This window comes from Schistocerca nitens, chromosome 8 (genome assembly GCF_023898315.1).
Source record: "Schistocerca nitens isolate TAMUIC-IGC-003100 chromosome 8, iqSchNite1.1, whole genome shotgun sequence".
Lineage (NCBI taxonomy): Eukaryota > Metazoa > Arthropoda > Insecta > Orthoptera > Acrididae > Schistocerca > Schistocerca nitens.
In genome coordinates, this window is record NC_064621.1 from 190,568,556 (window position 1) to 190,583,389 (window position 14,834).

General features: G+C 44.1%; 3 non-coding genes across 3 annotated transcripts; 1 reads left to right on the forward strand and 2 right to left on the reverse strand.

The window, feature by feature from the left end:
* Window positions 1-8,074: 8,074 nt before the first annotated feature.
* On the reverse strand, window positions 8,075-8,149 carry Trnas-cga (transfer RNA serine (anticodon CGA)). Its single transcript has one exon. It is a non-coding gene; the product is annotated as a tRNA-Ser (tRNA).
* Window positions 8,150-8,375: 226 nt separating this feature from the next.
* Trnas-cga (transfer RNA serine (anticodon CGA)) lies at window positions 8,376-8,450 on the reverse strand. The gene has a single exon. It is a non-coding gene; the product is annotated as a tRNA-Ser (tRNA).
* A 182-nt stretch (window positions 8,451-8,632) lies between these two features.
* Trnas-cga (transfer RNA serine (anticodon CGA)) lies at window positions 8,633-8,707 on the forward strand. The gene has a single exon. It is a non-coding gene; the product is annotated as a tRNA-Ser (tRNA).
* The last annotated feature ends 6,127 nt before the right edge of the window (window positions 8,708-14,834 follow it).

Below are 14,834 nucleotides of genomic sequence, written 5' to 3' on the forward strand. Positions count from 1 at the left end.
ACCTTCTAGAGCACGTTGGGTGGCACGGGATACATGCGGACGTGCATTGTCCTGTTGGAACAGCAAGTTCCCTTGCCGGTCTAGGAATGGTAGAACGATGGGTTCGATGACGGTTTGGATGTACCGTGCACTATTCAGTGTCCCCTCGACGATCACCAGTGGTGTACGGCCAGTGTAGGAGATGGCTCCCCACACCATGATGCCGGGTGTTGGCCCTGTGTGCCTCGGTCGTATGCAGTCCTGATTGTGGCGCTCACCTGCACGGCGCCAAACACGCATACGACCATCATTGGCACCAAGGCAGAAGCGACTCTCATCGCTGAAGACGACACGTCGCCATTCGTCCCTCCATTCACGCCTGTCGCGACACCATTGGAGGCGGGCTGCACGATGTTGGGGCGTGAGCGGAAGACGGCCTAACGGTGTGCGGGACCGTAGCCCAGCTTCATGGAGACGGTTGCGAATGGTCCTCGCCGATACCCCAGGAGCAACAGTGTCCCTAATTTGCTGGGAAGTGCCGGTGCGGTCCCATACGGCACTGCGTAGGATCCTACGGTCTTGGCGTGCATCCGTGCGTCGCTGCGGTCCGGTCCCAGGTCGACGGGCACGTGCACCTTCCGCCGACCACTGGCGACAACATCGATGTACTGTGGAGACCTCACGCCCCACGTGTTGAGCAATTCGGCGGTACGTCCACCCGGCCTCCCGCATGCCCACTATACGCCCTCGCTCAAAATCCGTCAACTGCACATACGGTTCACGCCCACGCTGTCGCGGCATGCTACCAGTGTTAAAGACTGCGATGGAGCTCCGTATGCCACGGCAAACTGGCTGACACTGACGGCGGCGGTGCACAAATGCTGCGCAGCTAGCGCCATTCGACGGCCAACACCGCGGTTCCTGGTGTGTCCGCTGTGCCGTGCGTGTGATCATTGCTTGTACAGCCCTCTCGCAGTGTCCGGAGCAAGTATGGTGGGTCTGACACACCGGTGTCAATGTGTTCTTTTTTCCATTTCCAGGAGTGTATTTATAAGCATGGTGCTAACGTTTTTTCGTGTAACTGTGGAGTACTTACGGCCTGAGGCGATTAATAGTAATCGGCCACTTTTACCTCCAATAACTCATGTACTATTCAAGTTACATGCCTGTAATTCATACCAGTTTAAGTTTACACTAATGGCTTTGTACACTCACATCGATCGACAAAATCGTATGAACCGTTTTGATTTTGGATATTCGTTGCTGGATGTTACTTATATAATTTATCGTCAGATACTAAACTTTATACTAATAAAGATATTGAAAATCTGATTACACCATCAGAATCGTCGTGCAAATATTGGTCATGTACATGTTTTTTTCTTAGGTATCATGATTCATCTGGCTACTACACTACTGCCCATTAAAATTGCTGCACCACGATGACGACGTGCTACAGACGCGAAATTTAACCGACAGGAAGAAGATGCTGTGATATGCAAATGATTACTTTTTCAGAGCATTCACACAAGGTTGGCGTCGGTGGCGACACCTACAACGTGCTGACATGAGGAAAGTTCCAATCGATTTCTCATACACAAACAGCAGTTGACCGGCGTTGCCTGATGAAATGTTGTTGTGGTGCCTCGTGTAAGGAGGAGAAATGCGTTCCATCACGTTTCCTATTTTAATAAAGATCGAATTGTAGCCTATCGCGATTGTGGTTTATCGTATCCCGACATTCCTGCTCGCGTTGGTCGAGATCCAATGACTGTTAGCAGAATATGGAATCGGTGGGTTCAATAGGGTAATACGGAACGCCGTTCTGGATCCCAACGTTCTCATATCACTAGCAGTCGAGATGACAGGCAGCGTATCCACATGGCTGTAACAGATCGTGCAGCCATGTCTCCATCTCTGAGTCAACAGATGGGGATGTTTGCAAGACAACAACCATCCGCACGAACAGTTCGACGACGTTTGCAGCAGCGTGGAGTATCAGCTCGGATACCATGGCTGCGGTTACCCTTGACGCTTCATCACAGACAGGAGCGCCTGCGATGGTGTACTCGACGACGTACCTGGGTGCACGAATGGCAAAACGTCATTTTCTCAGATGAATCCAGGTTCTGTTTACAGCATCATGATGGTCGCATCCGTGTTTGGCGACATCACAGTGAACGCACATTGGAAGCGTGTAGTCGTCATCGCCATACTGGCGTATCACCCAGCGAGATGGTATGGGGTGCCATTGGTTACACGTCTCGGTCACCTCTTGTTCGCATTGACTGCCCTTTGAACAGTGGACGTTACGTTTCAGATGTGTTACGACCCGTGGCTCTGCCCTTCATTTGATCCCTGCGAAATCCTACATTTCAGCAAGGATAATGCACGACCGCATGTTGCAGGTCCAGTACTGGCCTTTCTGGATACAGAAAGTGTTAGACTGCTGCCCTGGCCAGCACATTCTCCAGATCTCTCACCAATTGAGAACGTCTGGTCAATAATGGCCGAGCAACTGGCTCATCGCAATACGCCAGTCACTTCTCTTGATGAACTGTGCTATCGTGTTGAAGCTGCCTGGGCAGCTGTGCCTGTACACACCATTAAAGCTCTGTTTGACTCAATGCCCAGGTGTATCAAGGGCATTATTACGGCCAGAGGTGGTTGTTCTGGGTACTGATTTCTCATGATTTATACACCCAAATTGCGTGACAATGTAATCACATATCAGTTCTAGTATAACATATTTGTCCAACGAATACCCTTTTATCATCTGCATTTCTTCTTGGTGTAGCAATTGTAATGGCCAGTAGTGTATTAATTTCTATACGAACTGTGGAATGCCTGCCATTAAGGTTTTACAAAGTCCACCATTTTTGGCACTCCCGGCATGTCTCCTTCGTCGACACAGCGTCACCGTGGAATTCCCAGCCACGCTGTTGGCCTGGACCCTGGCTAACGTTTGGCACCACGCGGCAGCCAACGAGCCACAGGCCGCTGAGAAGCCCCAGTACTGCCACACCAACTGTGAACTCAGAATATTTTCTGGGCGCCACAACTCGCCCGTAACTCACATGTTCTACAGCATAAATTAAAAATTTCAACTGATTTTTGCCTTAAATCTCGGTTTAAACATAGGAGTCCTAGAGACCCCGCCTAGTGGTATACGTTACAGAAAAGTCACCTAACGGGTTAAGGGTTAAGTGTGCATTGTGGGATACTTCTTCAGTTGACGAGAGCTTTTGGTACTGTGTTATTGGAAGCATTACTGGTAATGGTTGGAGCGGTTGCTCTCTACTCTCAGATAGAGGAGATAAGTGGTGATGTATTGACTGAAGACAAAGGAACGTCATGAAGTGCAGCATTTAACAGGAATAGAGGGCACAAGCAGACGTAAGACATAGTTAGGAAATGGAGCGAGCACGTGGTACCGTTATACTAGAACTGATATGTGATTACATTGTCACGCAATTTGGGTGTATAAATCATGAGAAATCAGTACCCAGAACAACACAGACTTCTTGGCAGGTCAGGGACTGTACACCACCCACTGGCATTGAACAAAAGCCAGAATATGCTCATGGGGACATAGTCCATATTTTGGTAATAATAGCTATCACAAGCACTAACTGTGCATGACCGGATGTCCAGGAGGCACAACAAGACGGTTCCTGTACAACATCGCCGACGATGTTTTATTAAAGTCAATCAGTAGTGTTTCAGCTGTAATAGTGCGTTTTGTATCATTAGTCACCAATATATGTGAAAAAATTGTTGTTGACCTCAATAATTTGAATAAGAGTGAATACTGCCTGCTTTTAAATGATAAGTAAGAAACTAAAATCTAATAAATGAATATATAAATAAAATACGCAGAATTGTTGCTAGTATGGTAGTGTTGTTAGATTTGGTAGAAATTTAGCAATGTTATTCGTTCAGATTCTCGGAGTGCTCAGACAATACGAATTATAGAAATCAGTGTGTGGGTTAAAGCCTAGGCCAGTGTGTCTGCATCATATATCTGATGTGGCGAGAACAGACTTTCGACAACAACGACAACAACTTTGGTTGTTCAAAAATGCGTACAACGTACTCCCTCTTCCACCCGCCTTCCCGGTTAAAATGTGGCCTACCTGGTAACAACATCGTGGCTACCCGTCACTCAAACAAATTAACACCCAAAAAACACTATAACACTATAACTTGGATAGAAATGCAGAAGATATTACACACGATTTTATTGTATGGATGCTAGATTCGAATGCAATTTTAGTGACATAGAACATTTTTACCGATAATCATTACTTGATTTGGTCTATCTATAATACCGGCAACCATATGACGTTTGTCCATCAGCTGCAGCTTAATTCTTGACGGGATGGGCTGGTGCAAAGGAAGACGGAATTGAGACAGGAATAGGGAACATATGTACTAATATGAAAGTAAGTGTGAATGATATTTCTTTTTAGAGGAATAATACGAGACGCGAGATGTGGTCACTTGCGTTATGCTGCATGAGATGGCTTAAAATCGGAATTACATGATGCTGTTTATCCGTGGAAAAGGGATATGGTGTGGCTTTGAGAGAATCTGAAAGTGAAATTTAGGTGTATTACCTACCGTGCGACCTGTGTGCCTTACTGTAGGAAATCGAGTTGCACAAATAGGGGAATGCTTTGCAGGACAGTAGTTACGAAAAGAATAATGTCATAAGCAGCGTAAATTCTTGCTTGGAATGGTACACTGGTAGGTCAGATGCTGATAGTCACTGTAGGTTGCAGGAATTGTGAATTTCGACAGCTCATATTCTTTGTAATGGGAAAAAGAGAACACAAGGACAATGTAAGGATAACTTTATACAAACTTTTCAGGATTTTTACTACATATTAGGATATCATCCTATTTTAATTACTCACTATTAAGTATAATTGATGTATATTTAACTACAAGCGCACTACACGTAAAATTAAATGATAATCTTATTACATATATCAATACGGTTGTGGGACCCCAAACGTTGAAGGTATTCCACATGATATGGAAGATATATGAGACAGTACAAATACCCTCAGGAAATAATAATTGGAATTCCAAATAAGGTAGATACTGACAAATGTGAAAGATGCTGAACTCTCAGTTTAATAAGTCAATATTTCCAAATTCAGACACTATTTATTTATAGCCGATTTAGAAGAGGATCAGTTTAGGTTCCCGAGAACTTTAAGAATATGCGAAGCAATACAAATCTTACGACTTACCTTAGGCGTTAGGGTAAAGAAACGTAAATTTACGATTATTGGATGTATAGATTTAGTGACAGTTTTTGACAATATTGACTGAAACACACACTTTCAAGTCATCAAGATATGATGAAAAACTACGGGGGGGGGGGGGGGTGGACGGTTATTAATATCTGTACGAAAAACAGGCTGCTGTTATTAGAATCGAAGGACATGGAACGAAAGCAGTGGTTGACAAGAGAGTTAAACAGGCGTGTAGCCTGTCCACGACGTTATTCAGTGAGTTCTTTGAGCAACCAGTAACGGCAGCAAAGGAACAATAGGGGAGAGTAATTAAAGATCAGGGAAATGAAACAAAATCTTAAGGTTTTTCCTTTGACACTTTATCTCTATCAGAGACGGCAAGGTACTTGGAAGAGCAATTGAAAAAAACGGATTGTGTCTTGGAAAGAAGTTACAAGATGGACATCAACAAAAGGAAAGCAAGAGTAATGAAATCTAGCAGAATTAAATCAGACGTAGCTGAGGGGACTAGCTTAGGAAATGGGACACTAAACGTAGTAGTAGATCAGTTTTGCTGTTTGGGGAATAGAACAGCTGATGATGACCAAAGTAGACGAGTTCTAAATGCAGGCTGGTTATAGCTAGAGAATCATGTCTTCTGAAAAGGACGACTTTGTGAAAAGCTATTATAAATTTAAATTTATAGGAATTCTTTTCTATAGGTATTTGTCTAGAGTGGAGTCTGAAGTGAATAATAGTTCATATGCATTTCAGACAAGAAAAGGATAGAAGTTAGTTTAATGCATTGTAATAGAAGAAATCTGAATATTAAGTAATTAAGATCTATTGAACCATATTGGAGAACAAAGAAATGTACCGTACAGCTTGACTAAAAGAACGTATCTTTCTATAGGACTTACATTAACACATCAAGAAATCGTGAGTTTTGGAGGGATGCCGAGCAGTTCAAATGGATATAGGTTACAATAGCTATACAACTACGACCAGTCTTGTAGGATAGACTAGGGTGGTGAGTTTCATCGAACCATATACGAATTGAAATCTGCAGTAACAACATCGACGTTTATGTGGATGATCAACATTTCCACATTGAAATGTTGTCAACATGGCGCTGTTTGTATACCCGCATCTGGCGCGACAGATAGGCAACCAGCTACAACACTTTCGAGACAAGATTTTCGCCCATATGAACAATTATTAATGAGCATTTGGCATCCCAGAGTGCCCGAGAGAGCAACGCCCACAAAAGGAAACTTTTTGATCTATATGTGGTCACGTGATGACACGCTAGGCAGCCGGTTAAGTTATATGGGTATAAAAAACTGTCGTTAACTTACGAGGTAATAAATTGCTTACACTGCCCTATCAACTACACAGAAAAAATATTAAAAGGCTATATAGTACCTTCTCAAAGTCTGCCGCTGACGATGTACAAACTATCTTGATCAATGGCATCAATGTTAGTGGGTGGCGCTTTTGCCTAACTACGTTAACCCACTTGTTTAATTCACTCTGATTTCGAGTCAGACTACAGTATCTTTTCTAATTACCTAACCAAATTACAAAACGTGTGAACATGTGGAGACATCAAAACTCGAAACATCCTCTAAGCCAACACAAAAGTGACTGTTTAATTTGTCGAGCGTCAAACATGAAAGCATGGCATCAACTGTGTGGACGAAAAGAAATGCTTCAACAGAGTCTTTCACTTTAGTGTAAGTGCAAACCTTTCCTCGCTAGAACAACTAGCAAATGCATTAGCTAATTTTTTTACTGAATGTGCAGTGTTAACACGAAGCCACATGATTCCAGCCACCGCAAGTGGTCTGTTGGCTACTCTTTAGTGATGTTTACATACAAAGGCACAAAGAAATCTGTATAATACTGAGAACATTATAGTGTCATGCTAATATGAGGTTAGTCCAGCCATTACGATGGCTCTACTTGTTTCATTTCTTCGTACCAGTTAAGAGTGCTTTCCAGTTCAAAGCACGTGGTCCGCCTCCTACGTGCTGCAAACACTCTTTTCCAAGAGATCTGAGCAAGCTCTTATTTCGCCACGAAACTAGTTTGGGACTGGCATGTCACCAAACGACTAATGAGTTAGATACACCAAAAATCGTGCAATAAATCTGCGTTTCGTGTAGTGCTAACACAAAACTCCTGTTAAGTCCTAAAAACGTATTTCTGAGCACTTTGATTAAATTGCCACTTTCATTCCCAAATCAATCTATGCACTTCCCCTTCTAACTATGTGCTTCCGGAAAGACCCTTACTTCTACGTAGAGCGGTGACTTAAAGCACATTTGTCTGACACACAGTGGCGTCGGATAATCTTTTGTGATGCAACACTGTTACAACAAGACTTGAACTACTTGAAAGAATATGTATGTTACATAGGTGTATACAGTCGTACATATTTCAGACGCTATTAGTTTCTGAAACTGGCAGACTTTGTCAGCTTCCATACCACTCCCACAAAGTTCAATATTCGTTGCTTACTGAGTTGAGCTCCTCACAGCATTGGCAGTAAAAGCAATTCAGTGACACAGGTTCTGTGTTACTTGCTACTAAAATGCTTCAAACTGAAGAGTTACAGGTGAAGAGAAACAACTTTTTCACAAAGTAGGTTATCTGGTTTAAGAAAATTCTTCTTACATTTATTATACTACATCCAAACATCTATGGTTACTTGCAGTAAACTTAACCAACAAAACAACTAATGAGACACACTGTTATATTAACTGGAAGTCAAAAAATAGACTCTAAGAAAAAAGAAAAGTGGCGTACAACGAACGAATTGAAACTTCCTGGCAGATTAAAACTGTGTGCCCGGCCGAGACTCGAACTCGGGACCTTTGCCTTTCGCGGGCAAGTGCTCTACCAACTGAGCTACCGAAGCACGACTCACGCCCGGTACTCACAGCTTTACTTCTGCCAGTACCTCGTCTCCTACCTTCCAAACTTTACAGAAGCTCTCCTGCGAACCTTGCAGAACTAGCACTCCTGAAAGAAAGGATATTGCGGAGACATGGCCTAGCCACAGCCTGGGGGATGTTTCCAGAATGAGATTTTCACTCTGCAGCGGAGTGTGCGCTGATATGAAACTTCCTGGCAGATTAAAACTGTGTGCCCGGCCGAGACTCGAACTCGGGACCTTTGCCTTTCGCGGGCAAGTGCTCTACCAACTGAGCTACCGAAGCACGACTCACGCCCGGTACTCACAGCTTTACTTCTGCCAGTACCTCGTCTCCTACCTTCCAAACTTTACAGAAGCTCTCAGGAGTGCTAGTTCTGCAAGGTTCGCAGGAGAGCTTCTGTAAAGTTTGGAAGGTAGGAGACGAGGTACTGGCAGAAGTAAAGCTGTGAGTACCGGGCGTGAGTCGTGCTTCGGTAGCTCAGTTGGTAGAGCACTTGCCCGCGAAAGGCAAAGGTCCCGAGTTCGAGTCTCGGCCGGGCACACAGTTTTAATCTGCCAGGAAGTTTCATATCAGCGCACACTCCGCTGCAGAGTGAAAATCTCATTCTGGAAACGAACGAATTATTCGAGTGGTACGGAAATCAGTAGATGTGATCTATGTGTATCAAATGATAATACTTTCAGAAAAACTGAGAAATTTATTTAAAAGAAAGAGCTTTATAAACTCAGGAGGTTATTTAGGCGTTGGCCAACTTTATATGGCTTGGCAATGACTGACAGAGGAGTGCGATGTCCTCCAAAGGAATATCATACCAAACTCTGTCCAGTTGGCACTATACATCGTCCAAATCCCAAAATGCTTGGAAAGCCCTGCACATAATGCCCAGATGTTTCAGTTGAGGAAAGATCTGGCTGCCATGCTGTCCACGGGAAGGTTTGAAAAGCACGAACACAAGCAGTAGAATGTCCCACCGTTTGTTGTTGAACTTCATCTTCCTGAAGTGAAGCCCAGAATGTCTTGTTATGAAGGGCAACAAATCGAGTCGTTGAGCATCGTCGACGTAGTGCTCTGCTATGAGGCTCGCCGCGGATGACAACCAAAGGCGTCCTGTTACGAAAAGAGGTGGATCCCCAGATCATCACTCCTGGTTGTCGAGCAGTACGGCAGCCGACAGTCATTTAGGAATCCCACCACTGTCCAGGGACTCTCCAGACACATCTTCGTTGATCTTTGGGGCTCAGTTCGAAGTAGGACGCAACAATGAAGATAATTCTACTTCAGTCAATGAGATTCAAGCCGAAGACGGACAATTGTGGGATACCAGTCTGGCGGTGCCCTGGTATTCGGCCCAACACCCAGGAGTGATGGTCTGGACTGACATTTCTTTTCATAACAGTACTAGGTTGTCATCCACAGCACACTTGCACCACAGAGGTACGTCAACGATATTCTCCGCCCTGTTTTGTTGATCTTCATGGCAAGACATCCTGTGCACACATTTCAGTAAGACAATGCCCGACCGCATTCGGCGATTGTTTGAACTGCTTGTCTATGTGCTTGTCAAACCCTACCCTGGCAACCAAGTTGCCCAATATGTCCCGACTTGAGAACATTTGGAGTATAATCGTCAGAGCCCTCCAACTTGGTCGGAATTTGGACTACATAACGCCCAAATTGGACAGAATTTGTCAATTTGGCATGACATCCCTCAGGAGGACATCCAACAACTCTGTCCATCAATGTAAAGCTCAATAACTGCTTGCATAAAGGTCACATGCGAACCCTCGTGTTATTCACCTGCCGTGTATTGAAGCTATTTCACTTGAATAAAGCAACCACCTTTTTGGAAATTTTAATCATTTGTTTAACTGTACACGTACTGCACATGTACCTTGTTCTGTCCTATTCAGATAATTGCTTCATGGTGCGTTATGTGTTACTTTTCTTCTTTTTATTTTCTTCTCCTTCTTCTTCTTAGGATTTAGCTTCCCCAGGTAACATTGTCGCTCGTAATGCATTTGTTTGGTGAATACTCCTCGTTATTTACGTTAAAGTGAGTAATAGAGCGATCGGGTTATGAGGACACATTTGATATGAAATTGATATGCAAATTAATTAAATTGATCAATTAATCACCCCCACCCCCGCCCATGCACGCCCCCACCCCCTACCCAGCCATACCCATCCCACCCCTGGATGATGTCACGTGTTCTTCTCAGTCTGTACATGTGCCCCAGTCCCCTCCCCCTTCCCCACCATTCCCCTCCCCAACATACCCTGTTGGCTGGAATTTCGAATTTTGGTGGGAATTTTCTTTGGCCCAGGGCTGTGCCGACATCCCACTCCTCCTGGGAATTGGCGGGAAATTAAAACTGGTGGTGCCCTTTCCGGGACTCAAACTATGGACCTCCTGGTCAGAGAGCTCCAGTGCACCCCCCTAAAACAATTGTACCACCAGAGGCATTTGGAATTGGCGGGAAATTAAAATAGGCGATGCCCTTTCTGGGACTCAAACTTTGGTCCTCCTGGGTTGAGATGACAGGTGCACCCCCCCTCCCTCACTCCAACACAACTATACCGCCAGAGGCACTTGGAATTGGCGGGAGATTAAAATTGTCAGTGCCAAGACTCGAACCCTGATTCTACTGGATGGAAAGCCCAAGTGCGCTCCCCAACACATGGAAGCTGTCCAGATGCAGGAGAGGATGGTTAGGTTAGTGTACGTTATTCATTTGGTCGGGAAACTTACTCAAATATCGACCCTAATTACATAATTATTCACAATGATCGGGCCTAATTACACAACTATATGCATAGCGCTACACAAGGATGGTCTAAAATCTCAATACAACTCATAAACTGACGATACCGTACAACTCGTGTTATCCTGCTGGAAAAAAATATTACAACAGCACTCGAAACTAGCGACAGACACACACAGAAACGATCCTACACCTACAAGCTGGTGGAATAAAAAGGAAGGGTGTAAGCTATTATCTTTATTCTTTTTGGCAGGGAATATGTTCATCTGCAAGATGCTGGGTTTGGACAAAGAGGAGTTTAAAAAGTGTAATACCTGTAAGCATAGAGTATCTATTGCTCTTTGATGTCAGAGCTCGCTACAGACGCCTGCTCAAAAAACCAGAGCCAATACACACTATCACAACAGATGGAGCAAAATACGTCACATTTCTAATTACACTTCAACATTGTCGTGAAAAAAGCAGCACTTGTAATGAACGGGACATAATAGAGCACATGTACTGGGGGAAAACCATCGTCCTAAAAGACTTGCAAAGGGGGCAGTAGTTGAACGTGCATCCTCTTCGATAGGCGTCCACGAACTGCCGAAAATGAGGCGCTCCTTCCCTGCAGCTCCCTCCCTCATTATGACAGCGAACCAATAGTTCTGCACTGACAGCTTACTCTGTAGCTGCAATACATGATCTGAAGATGGGCAGCTAGCCTGAGACCGTTCACTGAAAATAAAGAATAGCGATCAAAGACTGAAATGCCATTTGTTTTTAATCTCATCTTCTCCATAGGCAGGGTAGCGGATGTCCTGGTGTTACATTTCTAAAAGCATTGTTCCTCCATTTTGCAGTCATGTACATGATTACTGTTCCGATGTTGACCGTCGCCGGAAGGTGCTGTTCACAAGCGTGGGGTAGAACAAATAAAAATGCTTAAAACATGAGGGGGGCTTGGCAGCATATGGAAATAGGACCAGTCTGTAGCATTGATTTACGCTGCCAAACTACTCTATGGAGTTGATTACATCTACATTTAATCCCATGCTCCACAGCAACAAGTAGCATATATCCGGTGTTCTGCCAAGGCTCCCTCCATCTCAACCGACTGGTGTCAGTCAGCCATTATGGGGATATCATTAGCGTACCCAGTGGACAATCGGGATTGGAAAGACACCGTTGATATGGAACGATGTCCTGTAATACACACCGCACCGCAGCTGTTAGCGAGATCAGTTTCACCCGGATGTTGGAGAGAGCTATATCTAGCACATTGTGCAACCCGTGTAGAAACAGAGTGAGCTGAGTTAATGCTATGTTTTGACCTCTCGGTGGAAATGGAAACATGTTGTCATTCCTCCGCCGATCGTGTGCGATCTGTAAGGTCAGCGCTAAACGTAGACTGCTTCTCCAATATGACGTTGAATAAAAGACAATGCGAAGAGTTGCGGTGGTGTTTTTTATTGGGAAAATCGACATCATCCAGGTACTGCGGTCCTAAGCAGATTCGCGTACCTCGGGGTCCATTCACATAAGTACAAAAAGGAGGTCACTATACTCTCAACTACCTAGTTTCAACTACTTTTTAAGGTCATCCGATTACCTCCTTTCCACAGCCGACATGTATACAGATGGATCATAGTATATAGGAAATGTCTTAGGACTTTTGGTAGGTTAACGAATAAGACAAGCTAATATTCTAGTACCAAATCTTTTTTAACGTTTGCATTTACATTTACGTACAGAAAACAACTCTCTCCTTATTTTTGTTAAGTGTAATTTTAACAATGCACAGTTTAATTTTAAATTATAGCTTGAATCCACATCTGAATCATCTATTTCTCTCTACAGCCAGTAATTTGACAAATACAGAGAAGGTACGTTTACGAAGTCCCCAAAAGTAAGGTCTCCTACTTTTTTATAAGTACAGAACTCTGTTTGTGTGGCAGTTGGTCACACACTGATGAAGAGTGCTTCACGCGCTGTGTGTAAACATGCACACGCCGCGCTGGGGCGTTCAGTCTTGGCTTGGCAGCCGCTGAGAATGGATCTGCCGTTGGATGTTACCGCCAAGTGCGAATTGCGCGCAGTTATCCGGGTTTTGAAGGTAAAGAGCACAGCGCCGACTGAAATCCATCGCCAATTGACGGAAGTGTATGGTGAGTCGTGAATGGATGTCAAAAATGTTCGTAAGTGGTGTAGAGAGTTTGCAGCTGGTCGGACCGAAATTCACGACGAATAAGGGAGCGGTAGACCGTCAATTTCTGAGGAGAGAGTGTTGAAGGTTGAGCAAAGCATGCGTGGAGATATGCGGATCACACTGAATGATCTCTGCACGTTGATTCCTGAGGTATCCCGAAGCACCGCTCACAGAATTGTAACGGAAACATTGAACTACCGGAAGGTGTGCGCAAGATGGGTGCCACACATGCTGACTGAGGATCACATGCGGCAACTAGTTGATGCTTCCCGCGCATTTCTTCACCGCCTTGCAGCCGAACAGGACAACTTCCCGGACTCAATTGTTATGGGTGATGAAACCTGGTCATACCGCTTTACATCTGAAAACCAAACAACAATCAAGCCAGTGGCGGCATCCTTCTTCGCTAAAGCCGCAGAAATTCAAACAAACGCAGTGTGCCGATAAGTCATGACAACTGTTTTTCGGGATCGGAAAGGGGTATTGTTGGTCGACTTTATGTGACCACTGGGACCACAATTAACGCTGACAGGTACTATGAGACCTTGAAAAAACTCAAACGGGCAATTCAGAACCGGAGAAGAGGATTGTTGAGCAAGGGCGTACACATTCTCCACGACAACGCTCGCCCACACATCGCTCGGCAAACCGTTGCTCTCCTGCAACAGTTTCAGTGGAACATAATCACCCACCCATCCTATAGTCCTGACTTGGCGCCCAGTGACTGTCACCTGTTCCCAAAAATGAATCGACAGAAATGGTGATTATGTCGAAAAATAGCTAATTGTTCAAGCTGTAAACTGCTGTAAACTATTGTAGAAATAAACAGATCTATGTACTTATAAAAAAACAGGAGACCTTTCTTTTGGGATTACCCTCGTACATTTTTTTGCTGTAAACTACCTCTTTAATGGCTTTAACAATCAGTTCTGTTCTTTCCGGCAGTTGTTCTAGACGAGAGTATTCGGGGATTTTCCTTTTTCTTCTTATTTCCTGCATGACAATGTTGTTATAACATTCCAGATCCTCCTGGGTGTAGGCTGCCAGATCTTCTGCTGCACGTCCTTGCAGAATTTCGATATGGAACTTTTAGTTTACAACTTTTGCAAACGAATTGCCGCTAAAGCCAGTTATTCCGTTGGATTTAAACTCCGAAAACGGTTCTTCTGTTGCTAAGTGTATGACAACAAGCCCACCTCATTTTGATACGATGTATCCCTCTTTTGTAAGCAGATCCAAGTAGTAATTTAATTTGATAAACAGATTTTTCGTGTGCCCTTTAACATAGTAAACATGCTCCAGTCCATCGTTTTCGGCCAGTACCCCAACATACGGCCACTTACTACTGCTCTTTACAGTAAATGCTATTGTCCTGTATTCCCCAGTCGTACCCAGATTTCTTCATACACTTTCTTAAAGCCATATGTAAAACTGGCCTGCACATCCGCAATAGCCCCCTCCTTTTCCATCTGCAGCTTATATTCGTCCTTTATAGCAGTTGTCTTCTCTGTATCCTCTAGTTTTCTTTTCTTTACTTCGATGTCTTCGATTTCCAGTTTTGTTTTTCGAGCACATATCACATTAACTGTACTTAAAGGTGTGATTTCTTTAATGGGAAATGGTTCAAGTCCTTGTGATACATTTACTCTTTTCCTTAGAACTTGTGGAATAACGTTGCTCGTGTCAGCCAATCCCAATTCTGCAATATCTATACCGG